This window comes from Myotis lucifugus, unplaced genomic scaffold (genome assembly GCF_000147115.1).
Source record: "Myotis lucifugus unplaced genomic scaffold, Myoluc2.0 scaffold_1768, whole genome shotgun sequence".
NCBI classification, from domain to species: Eukaryota; Metazoa; Chordata; class Mammalia; order Chiroptera; family Vespertilionidae; genus Myotis; species Myotis lucifugus.
The window spans coordinates 29,819-41,996 of record NW_005872816.1 but is presented as its reverse complement, the minus strand read 5'-3'; positions in this window follow the sequence as shown (position 1 = coordinate 41,996).

Genomic DNA, 12,178 nt, shown 5'->3' with positions numbered 1-12,178 from the left:
CAGTCCAGAACCCCCCCACTCCCACCATGATTTCCAGTCCAGAACCCCCATCCCACCTGCTTCCCCAGTCCAGAACCCCATCCACCTGCTTCCCAGTCCAGAACCCCCATCCACCTGCTTCCGCAGGCCAGAACCCCCCACTCCACCCTGCTTCCCAGTCCAGAACCCCCATCCACCTGCTTCCCAGTCCAGAACCCCCATCCACCCTGCTTCCCAGTCCAGAAACCCCGTGGCTGCGCGCCGAACCCCCCTACCCGCCCACACACACACACACACACACACGCACACACACCGCCCTAGGCCTCGCTGCCATGGGACTCTCCAGAGTGGCTGTTTCCCCACTTGTCCACGTCTGCAGAGGATGGGCGGGTAGCACCGGCCTCCCGGAGCCCCGTCACTCAGGCTGGGCTCCTTGGATTCTCTGTGGCACCTTCGTCCTGCAGCTCCCATAGGCACACGACCAGGACAGGGCCTGGGCGAGGAAGCCTGCTGTCACCTGGCCACAGTCTCCCGGTTCGGCCCTCAGCCTGAGGCCTGGGTGTGGGTGCGTCTGATTCCCCACCGCCTCCGCCAGGGCTCAGCCCCGATCTCTACTCGGAGGTGGTTCAAGGCAAAGTCTGCACCCCTCACCCGGTTTCCCTGGGTGTTACCCTCCCATAGGACCACGGCACCCACATCAAAACGAAGAAATTAACATGAGCTCACACTGTTCACTGGAGTTCAGACTCTGGATTCCATGTGTTTTTCTACGAATGCCCCTTTTCTGCTCTAGGATCCCACCTGGCACTTGGCTACGGCCATGTTCAGTCCCTCGCGAGGCTCACCCAGATTAGGTGACTCTACGCACGTGCCACTTTAACTTCCTCAATAACGCTGTGCCGCGGGTGCAAGACTTGCGTGTCTTGGCCAAGATCACGGCGTAAATGAGGAGGCGGGACTCCAGCCATCAATCAGGCTCCCGAGCGCCCCCTCCCTGCTCAGCATTGAGTGTTACACGCACACATTCTCACACACACATCACACTTACACACACTCAGACACACAGCTTTATGGCAATATTTAGCAACTGACTAGTCTAAAAATTTGCACAAAGCACACAACATTAAAAAAAATCTCTCACTTTTCCCACCAGGTGTGTTCCTGAAAAGTTGGCTGTGGAAGAACTCACCAGAAAGTTGGCATGGACCAACTGATTGCTATGTGCTGAGGTGCTTTGCATATATTTCTTCACTGGTTCATGCACAGCCCTCGGTGGGAATGTGCTGTTGTACCCATTTCACAGATGAGAAAATCAAGTCACAGGGAGGAGAAGTGACTCATTCCAGGTCGAATAGCCAGGTAGTCGCAGAGCTGGGATTCAAGCTCAGCTCTTTCTGCCTCCACTCCCCTGGTCCTTACCCACCAGGCTCTCCTCACGTCCGGCTCCTGCGGTCCCTGGTCCGGTGGCGGTCAAGGACGCCGGTGGGCGGCCCAAGAGGCTCTGGGGTCTGGCGGAGCCAGGCTGCTCCCTATTCTGCCTCAGGGGCCCCTTTGCCTCCAGAAGCCGGTGCCACTGTGTCGCTCACATGGAATATGCTAATCCTCGGGCTCCACTGTACTAGGGCCCAGCTGGTAGGAGCTTTTATTTCCACGAAGTGAGAATGCTGTTGCCATGGAATGCAGCCTGGTACCCAGGGAGCAGGATTGCGGCGGGAGAAGCCACTCCAGGCTGTTCCTGCCTTTCTCCAAATTTCACTGTCCTCTGTGCCTCACCGCGGATTTTCATTCTCCTGTTTGCGGAAAACTGGCAGACCCCCGCCACCCTCCTGGGGCAGGAGGGGGGAAATCGTCATTTTCCGTCCTTTGCCCACCGGGCATAAAAACGGCACCTGAGTAGAGAGCGGGGCGGGATTGGTCTAAGTCGCCAAACACCAGCGCCTCTTTTTCAATAGGGTGGCGCCCCCCAAACTGCTCCTCCCCACCCTCGGCTGCTGCTAAACCTGTTTTAAAGTCTTTTCCATGAAAGAGAGGTTGGGGGCCCGGTTCGGATTGGCTTGGCGTGCACACAGGGGGCTGCCCTTCTCCAAGCAGGTGCGCGGTGACCTTGAGCCCCAGCTCAGGGTCAGCGGTCCTGGGTTCGTTTCTCACTCGCTGGGTGACCTGGGGCCAGTTACTCAACTACTCTGAGCCCCAGTTTTCTCATTTGTGAACAAGGGGGAACAAACAGTGACGGCACAGAGCAGTGGGGGCCAGGGTGATGGTTACAAAGCACAGGGCCTGCGGGAACCAGCTGCTGGTGATGGTTGTAACAGCATCTCCCTTTCTTTCTCTTACCACCTCCTTCCCTCCCTCTCTCCCTCCCTCCCTCCTTCTCTCCTCTTCTCCTTCCTTCCCTCCCTCTTTAACAAAGGGGGTGGGTGTGAGGTTGGAGGGAATAAAAGACTACAATGTGTGCCCAGTCGGTGTGGCTCAGTGGTTGAGTGTTGACCTATGAACCAGGAGGTCAAGGTTCGATTCCTGGTCAGGGCACGTGCCTGGGTTGCGAGCTCCATCCCCAGTGGGGGGTGTGCAAGAGGCAGCCAATCAACGATTCTCTCTCACCATTGAGGTTTCTCTCTCTCCCTCTCCCTTCCTCTCTCAAATCAATAAAAAAATATTTTAAAAAAGACTCCAATGCGTCCTGAGTGGTCCCTGCCTTCAAGTTCTTCACAGCCCGGGACAGGACCTGAGCCACACGCCCAGACAGCTACAGTGCAAGTCGCGCTGTGATCACAAAGCCAGTGTTTGCGGAGCATTTACGACGTGTGACACGCGGTTTGCAGTGCGCTCTGTGCACCTGCTCCCTCTCTTCTAATCCTCAGACAATCTTTTGGGGAGGGGCTAGTCTTATTCCCATTTTGCAGATGAGGAGACTGAGGTTCAGGGAGATGAGTTAATGTGTCCAAAGTCATACACGGCTGAGTGGGGCTGGGATTTCAGGACCAAGTGATCATCTGAGAAGCATAGAGCTTATGCACCATTCTGGGCATCTCCAGTCAGACCATGTGTCTGGGGGGGGGGGGGGGGGGCTCGGGGTTCTTCCAGGCTGGAAGGCCAGGGACAGCTTCTCAGAGGAGAGGGCGTCGGTGGCAGCCTCTGGAGCCATGCAGGAGGCCCTGAGACGGGGAGGCAGGGGCCTGGGCTGGAGGCTCACGCACCTACTATTTTGTTGCCAGTGGCCGACAGATCCAGCAGGGACATCAGGCACCTATGGGGGACAGCCTGGCTCCCACTGACGAAAGCAAGTGGGGCGGGGGCGTCCTGACGGGGATGGCGAGGTGGACTGGGCTAGCGTTTCAGGGTTACTTGGCACCCGTTTTCTAGGCGATGGGCAGCTGAGTGTGGCTGGCTGAGGAGTAAGAGGGGGCGGCGGGGTCTGGGGATAACGCATCAGAGACAGGTGTCGGGATGAACTGTCGCTGGAGGTCTTTCCCGTGCCGGCCCCTCCTTACAGAGCCGCCCCCGAGCTGTTGGCTGCCCTTCACCTCCCGGCTCTCACAGAGCTCACCGAGGTCAAGTGGAGGGGGCAGGTCCTGGGCCTTTCGGGGCGCCGGGGTCAGGTGTCCGCTGATTTGGTGCTGCTCGGTGGTGTCACTCCTCCTGCCGCCCACCAGCTGGCCCTCCGGTCTCCCATCGCGGCTTTCCCTCCTAGTCCTTCTCCTCCTCCTCCTTTCCCTCCTCACCTGCCTCCTCTCCTGCCTCCTCTCCTCCTTGTCCTCCCCCCCTCTCCCCCTCCTCCCCCTCCTGGAAGTGTGATGGAGGGAACCCGGCCGGACGCTGGACATCCGACGTGGGCGGTGGGCGGCTGTGTTTTGCCTTCTCCGTGTTGGAGGTTCCTGGTGGCCTGGACCTGCCGTGGGGATTCCAGACGGGGCCGCAGAGCTCAGACGGGCGGCTTTGACTAGTGATGCCAGGAGCTCGCTCAGACCTGTCTCTCCTTTCTTATCAGATCAGTGAGAAGATTTCAGAGTTGTGACGGTCAGAGCTCAGCGTGTACCTCGGCAAAGCTGACAGCTACTCAGGGGGAGAGAGAGAGAGAGAGAGAGAGAGAGAGAGAGAGAGAGAGAGAGAGAGAGAGAGAACGCATGCGCACCACCAACAACTAGAAGAATCCGATTTTACTATTCCAATTAGCAGCCGTGCTGATCTTATTAATCCGCTGATTCCTCAGCCTTACCTGTGTACACAGGAGTCACTTAAAATCAACAGCACCACCCCCTCTTCTTACCCATCGCTGGTCCATTCACTCACTTAGCAAATGTTTATTGAGCACCTACGATGGGCCAGGCACAGGGAAGCCTGTATTGACCCGGACAGCAGAGCCGCCCCACAGGGAGCAGACGGTCGATGGGGATGTGGGGAGGGCCCGGGTGATCAGGAAATGACGATAGTGTGGGAGGGCTCCAAGGGGTAGGGGTGGAGCATAGGATCTGGTGGGAGCTGCAGGGTCTTGGGGTCCCCCATCACAGGCCCCCTGTGGCATCTGCCTCCCAAGTTCACGGGGTGGAACTATCCGTCCTGGCCCTGCCACCCCCGGTGGTGAATGGGACGATCCAGCGGGGACCTGTGTGAACGGCCAACACTCTGTGCCCCCTCCTAGGGGTCAGCCCTTCCCTCGAATGGTCTGCACAGCTGCTGTCCTTGTCTCCTTTTTGTGGAAAGTGAGGGGCCGAGAGAGGTGGCGCTTCTCGCGGTGGCTAACGAGCGGCCGAGCGGGGATTTGACCTGTTCTCTCCCAAGGTCTTATCCCTCCACCTCTTTCTTCCAAAGCCAGACCTCCTTCCATCAGCACCTGCTGCCTCCCGGCCGCCTGGGCAGGGAGAGGCTGGGGAAGGGAGCGGGCGGGCGGTGGAGGAGGAGGAGGGACAGGGCGCTCAGGCGTCCGGCAGATCTCACACCTGTGATGCTGAAACTCAAGAGCCCCTGACTCATGCCCTAACCGGTTTGGCTCAGTGGATAGAGCGTCAGCCTGCGGACTGAAAGGTCCCAGGTTCGATTCCGGTCAAGGGCATGTGCCTTGGTTGTGGGCACATCCCCAGTAGGAGGTGTGCAGGATCAGTGTTTCTAACTCTCTCTTCCTCTCTGTAAAAAATCATTAAAATATATATATTTTTTTAAAAAAGAGCCCCTGATTCAGCAGGATGTTAGCAACCCTGGCCGGTCCTAGGAGGGCGGCCTCGGAGATCAGCAGGGCGGGGTGCACCCCTGCCCGGAGGCAGCACCCCCAGCTGTGCTCACCTTGCCAGTCCCCCGATGCCCGGCAGGGTGCCTCCGGGAGCAGATGCTGGCCTGTCTCTCCAGCCGCACACGGAGCCAGCATACAGCAGGCACTCAATAAGTAACTGTGGAGGGAACTAATGAACAGATGGGCAGGTTCATAGCGGACCCTCAAATTTCCCAGAAACCTCGCTCCTTCGTCACCTGGGTAATGGCTCATAGTATGTGCTCAGTGCGCGCAGGGTGCCTGGTGCGTGTCTAACTGTCTAATGTCGCCTCCAACCAGAAGCATTTCCCAGGCACCTATTTGCATTTGATATGATTCTGGGCTCCCTGTTGGGTGGACAAAAACCTCAGCCCGGCCCAGACAGACATGACAAATTCATTGCCAAACAGCCATGACTAATCGACGGTGGCACAGTGTCCCGGTCCCGGGGATGCCGCTCAGCACAGCCCTCCCTGCAGTGGGGAGTCCACATTGCCCATTGGAACTGGCCCTGCCCAGAGGGGACTCGGGGCTGGAAGTGAGGGGTGCTCCTGGCCTCACCTTGGCCTCGGAGAATGAGTTACACCGGGTGCGGGGGGACGGAGGTACACCCCCTAACCTGACTCCCTTTGGCTTCTGCTGTCAGTCCGGTTTGGCTGTCTCCTGAGTTCAAAGCCGAGGGAGGCCGTGCTTGTCCTGTGGCTCATCAGGACCCAGGGAGTTGGAGGGGCGTCCTGGGAGGGGGCGGCATGGGCATCCCAGAGGTCATGGCGGCAGCCAGCGGAGTCCATGGAGCGAGGGGACAGTGGCGGCTGCGAGCCGTCTCCATCCATTCGGCCAAGGGCATTAGGCGGGAAATCAAACAGGTTTCCAAGATCCAGAGTCAAACGTTAGGATGGATGGTAGCTGCGACGTCCTGGGAACTTGGAGTAGAAAGCGACGGAGAGGGAGGGAGGAGAGGGACGCAGCCTCACACCCAGGGCTGCCCGAAAGCGTGGAGGGACGGGCTTAGGAGCAGCGCCCGGTTCCCTTCTGCTGGACCAGGACCCAGAACAGGGCCCAGGGCCGCGGGCAGCTGGCTCTCAGGGACCAGTGTGTTTTTTTAAAATATAGTTCATTGATTTCAGAGAGGAAGGGAGAGGGAGAGAGAGATAGAAACATCAGTGATGAGAGAGAATCATGGATGGCTGCCTCCTTCACTCCCCCTAAGGGGGATCGAGCCCACAGCCCGGGCATGTGCCCTGACTGGGAATGGAACCGTGACCTCCTGGTTCAGGGGTTGATGCTCAACCCCTGAGGCTCGCCAGCCCGGCAGAACCCAGGGTTTTGGTGGTGAGAAGTTTGCATGCCCCGCGGCAGCCTTGCAGTGGACAGCTTAGTGAGGAAATCATTGCCTGCAACGCGGCGCCATGAGGTCGAGACCAGGAAGGAGGCGCCGGAGGGCCTGGCCTGCTTCCTCCCTCCTCCCACTGTGGGTCTTTCGGACTCTCCAGGGCCTTCGGTTCGGGGACCGTTGCTGTCAGCTTGCCCACATGAGGACATGCGTGTGCCCTGGACTTGGCATGTTTGCGTGTGGGTGCCTTTGGCGTGGGGCCCTTTCCAGGTGACGCTAATGCTCAGGGGAGCCCGTTGGGGGCCTGAGTGGGACGCGGGCCGGAGGCATTCCAGGATTCTGGGCTCACTGGGGGCGGTGGGCGAGGCTGAGGCGCTGGAGCAGGCATTGCCACGGCTGCCGAATGGTCTTGTGGTCAGTACCCAGGGAGATGGAGGCCGCCCACTTGCTCCCTGAGGAAGAAAATGTATCCTCTGGGTGAGGAGTCTTGGGTGGGAGGGGCCGCAGGGGGAGGCAGCGCCTGCTCCCGTTGGTCCTTGGTTGCCACCTTTGTGCAACACTTTAACTGCCCTCGGACCCCAGGCCCTTTCACAGCCTGTGCACCAGCTCGCAGACCTGGAGGCCGCGGGTGAAGGTTTCCACCTGCCAGGGTGGGCGTGGCCCCTTGCTCAGCTCCCCAAGATGCTGCCGGGCGGTGAGAGCCTGAGAACAGTCCCCAGTGCTGGAGCAGGTGGGGAGGCGGGGGAAGGCAGGGGGTGGGAGGAGAGCTGGGGCTGGCACCCCACAGAGCCCAGACCTGATGAACCCTATTATTCTCTGACACGAGCATGTCCTCGGCTGGGCCCTCCCTCACGGAGGAGCTGAGCAGCGTTGCTGGGAGACGGGGCTCTCCTGGGCTGAGCTCTCCCTGCCGCTGCCCTGGGCGCAGGGACAGGACAGTCCCCTGTGGAAGGAAACCCAGGCGGCGTGGGGGGTGGGGGTGGGGGGTGGGGGGGTGGGAAGACTCAGCAGGCAAAGGCAGTGGGCCCCGGGCATGACCACCCCCTGTGCAGAGCCTGTTCTGAGGGCTCGCCCTCGCCCCCTGCTGTGCTGCCCGGAGAAGGCACCCGCCCACTCTGGGTCCCAGGTCCCCTGCTCACAAGTGGGCATTGCAATGCCAGCCCCTCCCTTTCTGTCGGGAGGAAGCAGCCTCAGAGCGACCCGCTTCATTCACAGACTGGAGTTCAGTGAGCCCAGCCCCGAGGCCTGGGGGCAAATGCCACCCGCCTGACCCCTCGCCGACTCACCCAGGACAGACCCAACCTCGGAGCTGTCGCCTGGACGGTGTGGGGATAACAGCATCTTTCAGGGGGTAAAGCGGAAACACACGGACCCCCGGGAACTGAGGGGCACAGTGCCGGCGTGAAATACCAGAGCCACCCTGTGTGAAGCACTTCCCAGAAGCCCAGCAGCTCACTAAGCCCCTCGAAAGCCTCGGCATTGAATGCGGTCCTCGCCCCTTTTCCCAGAGGAGGCAGCGGAGGCTGGGCGAGGCGAGTCCTTTGCCGAAGGTCACACAACTAGGAAACAGTGAGCCAGGGTGTGCGTCCAGGGCTGCTTGGCTCTGAAGCCCCGAATCCCAACCATTACTACAGTAAGTGCTCGTCGAAGGAACCCTCCACATTGACCGGACATCCCATTTTACAGATGAGAAAACTGAGGCTCAAAGAAGAGAATGGCCCCAGTCACAGTGCTGCTGCTGCTGCAGGAAGCAGGCTGCTCACAGTTACTGAGCACTTACTTACTAGGTGCTTTCTGTGCAACATCACATGCAAATTTCACAATTACCCTCGAAAGAGAGAGACTTTTATTCGTCTCGATTTCCATTTGGGTAAACCGAGGCAGAAAGGGGCAGTAGCTTTCTCAAGGTCACACAGCTAATTACCAGGAGAGGCAGGACTCACACCCAAACGTCAAGCCCTGGTCCAGTGCCACTTGCGACACGGCCTCCCTGCAGAGCCCACGCCGTCCTTGCCCAGCAGCCCGGGGCCCAGGCACCTTCCCTGCCAAGGGAATGGGGTCTGCGGGCTCCCAGGGCATGGCCACCCGGGCAAGGCAGCGCCAGCAGGAGCCCTGGCTGGGAAGGCGCTGCCGGAGCTTTGCTGCCCAGGGAGATGGCACGGAGCCGGGGCTGGCAAGCCCAGTTTGCCCGACGCCATTAGCCCCCTGCCTCTGGAAGGGAAGTTTATCCAACAAAATGCAGGCGAGCAAAGAACACGTTCTGCTTCTGTCTCTTGTTGTAGGCGGTGCACATCTTGGGAGATGTGTGGATGAAAGGCGCCATAGCAAACGCAATCAATTATGGATCACCATCACTGAATTAATCACAGTGTGATTAATAAGGTAATAATAATTAATGGGAGTACGGGCTGGAGATTAGAGCGGAGAACTGACAGAGAGGAGCCGGGTGCCTCTTGCGGCCTCTGCCACCGCCTGGAGCTGTCACCTTGGGGACGGAAGGCGTGGGCTTGGGGCTTGGTCTCTCTCCCTGCCCCTGCCTCGGAGTGGAAGGAAAGGGCCCAGGCTGGCCTGCAAACTCCTAAGGGTCCTGGGCTGGTTCCCAGGATCTTAGCACCTACTGACAGCCGCATCTCAACTGCTCAAGGTCAAGGGGACGAATCAAACTCTTGGTCTGGCTTCACAGAGACGGAGTGAGCCAGCAAAGGGTGAGGACATGTGGGCGTGGCTTTAGTTTCCACTCGCCTTTCATCAGTGGTGTGAGCTCATTTTATCTGTCTGTCCTTTTGTCTGTCTGCACCAGGCTTTGCAGAAACCTCCAGAGGGCTTGGGCCTCACCTGTTACCTCTCATTGCAAAACGAGTAGGTCACTTTTGTGTGTGACTTTATAATTTCCTGTTACGCATCTACCCCGTGTATGCATATTTCCTCACTGCTAAGGAGTCGAGCAACACAGAAAGGACATACAGAATGAAGCCTGCCGCTGCCCCATCTCCCTGTTCACACTTTGGTATCTTTATCATATACATGTATATGTCTCTCTCTACATATGTAGAGATATATTCATATATCTCCTTATATGTCCTTTTATATATATATACATATCTCCTTTAAAAAAACCAGATGGAGTAGAACTAAATGCATTGTTCTGGAGATGCTTTTTGATAGCAGATTCCACATACACAATTCAAATGACAACGGTGCCGTGGAGCCAAAATCCCACCAATGAAGAGGGTGATTAGGCTGCGGTGAGAGGGAGCCAGTGATCGTGGGGGGAGACTCATTACCACTTCCCTGCCCCCGGTGCCTGGCTTCTTTCCATTGCCGGGAAAGGTCATTTGTCAGAAGGTGCCGTAATGAAGTTTAAGAACGAGCGTCCCTTGCCCACCTGGTTCCCACGTGGCTGGAACCCTATCGCTTCCCATCCTGGGAAACAGCACTTCATTGTTCACTTGGAGACTCGGCTCTGGGAGGCTGCTACGGCCTGGCCTGTGGCCAACTCAGGATCAGCGCACAGGGACCTCCTTCCGGAGCCAAGCCCCTCATGATGCAGATGGAGAAACTGAGGCCAGGACCGGAGAGTGGTGACCCCAGGCCACAGAGCTCGTTAAGGGCGGAACCAGGAGAAATCCATCACCCTGACTCCCAGGGCAGTGCTCTTTCCACTCCCCCATAATCCCCAGGGCCTGGAAATGGGAAGACGGAAGACAGGTCTGTTGGCCTCGGCTCGTTGGAGAGGCAGGGGGTCCTGGGGGGGGGGGGCGGGGGGGCGGAGAGCTGTTTGAAACCTGGTCTGCAGCAGCACCCAGAAACCTCTGGCAGTAACCGGACAGACCCGTCCCTCCCCGGTGTTTAAAGAGCCGCAGTAAGATCCTCCTCCGCTTCTTGTTGGCTGTTGTGACAGCAGCCAGTCTCCGTGAAGATGGAGGAGCAGGGCGGTTCCCAGGAATCGATGACCCTGCCTGGGGGGGTCATCACTCACCCTGCCTGCCAGGGGGCCCCACACCGTGCAGCACTGCTGCCTGCAGGCCGAACGCTTAACCATCACAGGGAGCTGTGTTCCCGGAGGAGGAGCTTCGGCCCTGGAGGCTCCGAGGCCTGGGCTGGCCAGCATCTGGCCACAGAACAGCTGGGGGGAGGGGGGTGGGAGGCTCTCTGGCGGGCGGGTGGATGGAATCTGAGTCCATGTGCAGGGGGAGCCCCCTTGTTTTGACCCCTCTTTGGGAAAGAAAGACTCACTATTCACAGCTCACAGATGGGGAAACTGAGGCCCACAAGCCATCTGTGTGGTGCCCCCCAAGTTAACCAGCGAGCCAGGCAGTGGCAGAGGACCACCTGGGGCCCGAGAACCCTGCCTCCCGGGTGAGAGACTTCCTTAGCTGTGTGACCTTGGGCAAGTAACTTCACATCTCTGAGCGCCACGCATCCCTTGACACAGGGCTGTTGGGAAGAATCAGTGGCTAATGCACCATCTGGTTTGCACGGAGCCGGCATAAAACGGGTATTTCACACATGTCAGCTATTACTATTATTATTATTAAAGCACACGGCAGTCTTTAACTCTGCACCCTCGGCCTGCTCTGTGACAACAGTGGAAGTGGGATCAGCAGCGCAGCCCCCCTCCAAGCTGAGGGGAGCCAGGAGCGGGGAGGGTTAGGGCGGAGGGCGGAGATGGCGGAGGGTGGGTGCCGAGGGGCCACATCTTGCTCCTATGCCTGACACCCTCTGTGACCTTGGGCGAGTCTCTCTCTTTCTCTCTCTCTCTCTCTCTCTGTGTCCTCAGGCTCTTTGTTCTTGATGCATCTAAATGAGGGTGCTGCCTGCTGTGTGCTGCAGAGAGAAACACCCTGGAGGGGGGCCAGGAGCCCCTGAAAGTCCCAGGAAGGCCCGAAGCTCTGCCCACCACCTGCCAGGCAGCCTGGGCAGGAAACCCCCAGGGCGGATTGAGAGCCCAGGTCTTTGGCAGGGCTGCCAACTGGTGGCCTCTGCCCTGGCCCCCGTGGGAGTCCTCCCACACCCTCCTCCGCTGCTAACCAGGGACTGCGCCCCTCCTGCCCCCCTACTCTGCTCTCCCTCCGGAGCGGGAGCCGCTTGGCGGCTCCAAAGCAGGGCCCATCAGGGTGGAGGCGGCATGTGTCAGCTGGTATTCAGGCTCTGGTTGTGCGCTCACAACGCTCCCCCTCCCCATCTCCCCAAATCCACCCACCCACCCCTTTACCCACTGCTCGGGGCCTTCTGGGCGGCAGCACTTGGCGGAGGGAGTCAGAGCAGCAGCCTTGCGCCCTTGGCTGCTGGGGTAGGCGGACTGACTCACTCGGTCCCCTCCCCGGTGCCCATGGGGCAGCCCCCACGCCCATGGGCGCTGGCACCCCGTCAGGCCCCTGGGTTTGGGGAAAGGAAGCTGCCGCCCGGTGCCTGACCCGCGCTGGCTGAGGATGCACTCTGCGCGCAGGGACCCGCGGCCCCCGCGCCCGGGAGGAGATGTTTAGCCAGCGACCCCCCAGAGCAGGCTCGCTCCCGCGGCCGCCAGCTGGACCACCCTGCCGCAGTACCGCCGGACGCCCATGCCCCGATCCCCTCCCAGGAGCGAGCCGCGTTCCCCGAGTCTGGCATATTGCCTCCCTGAC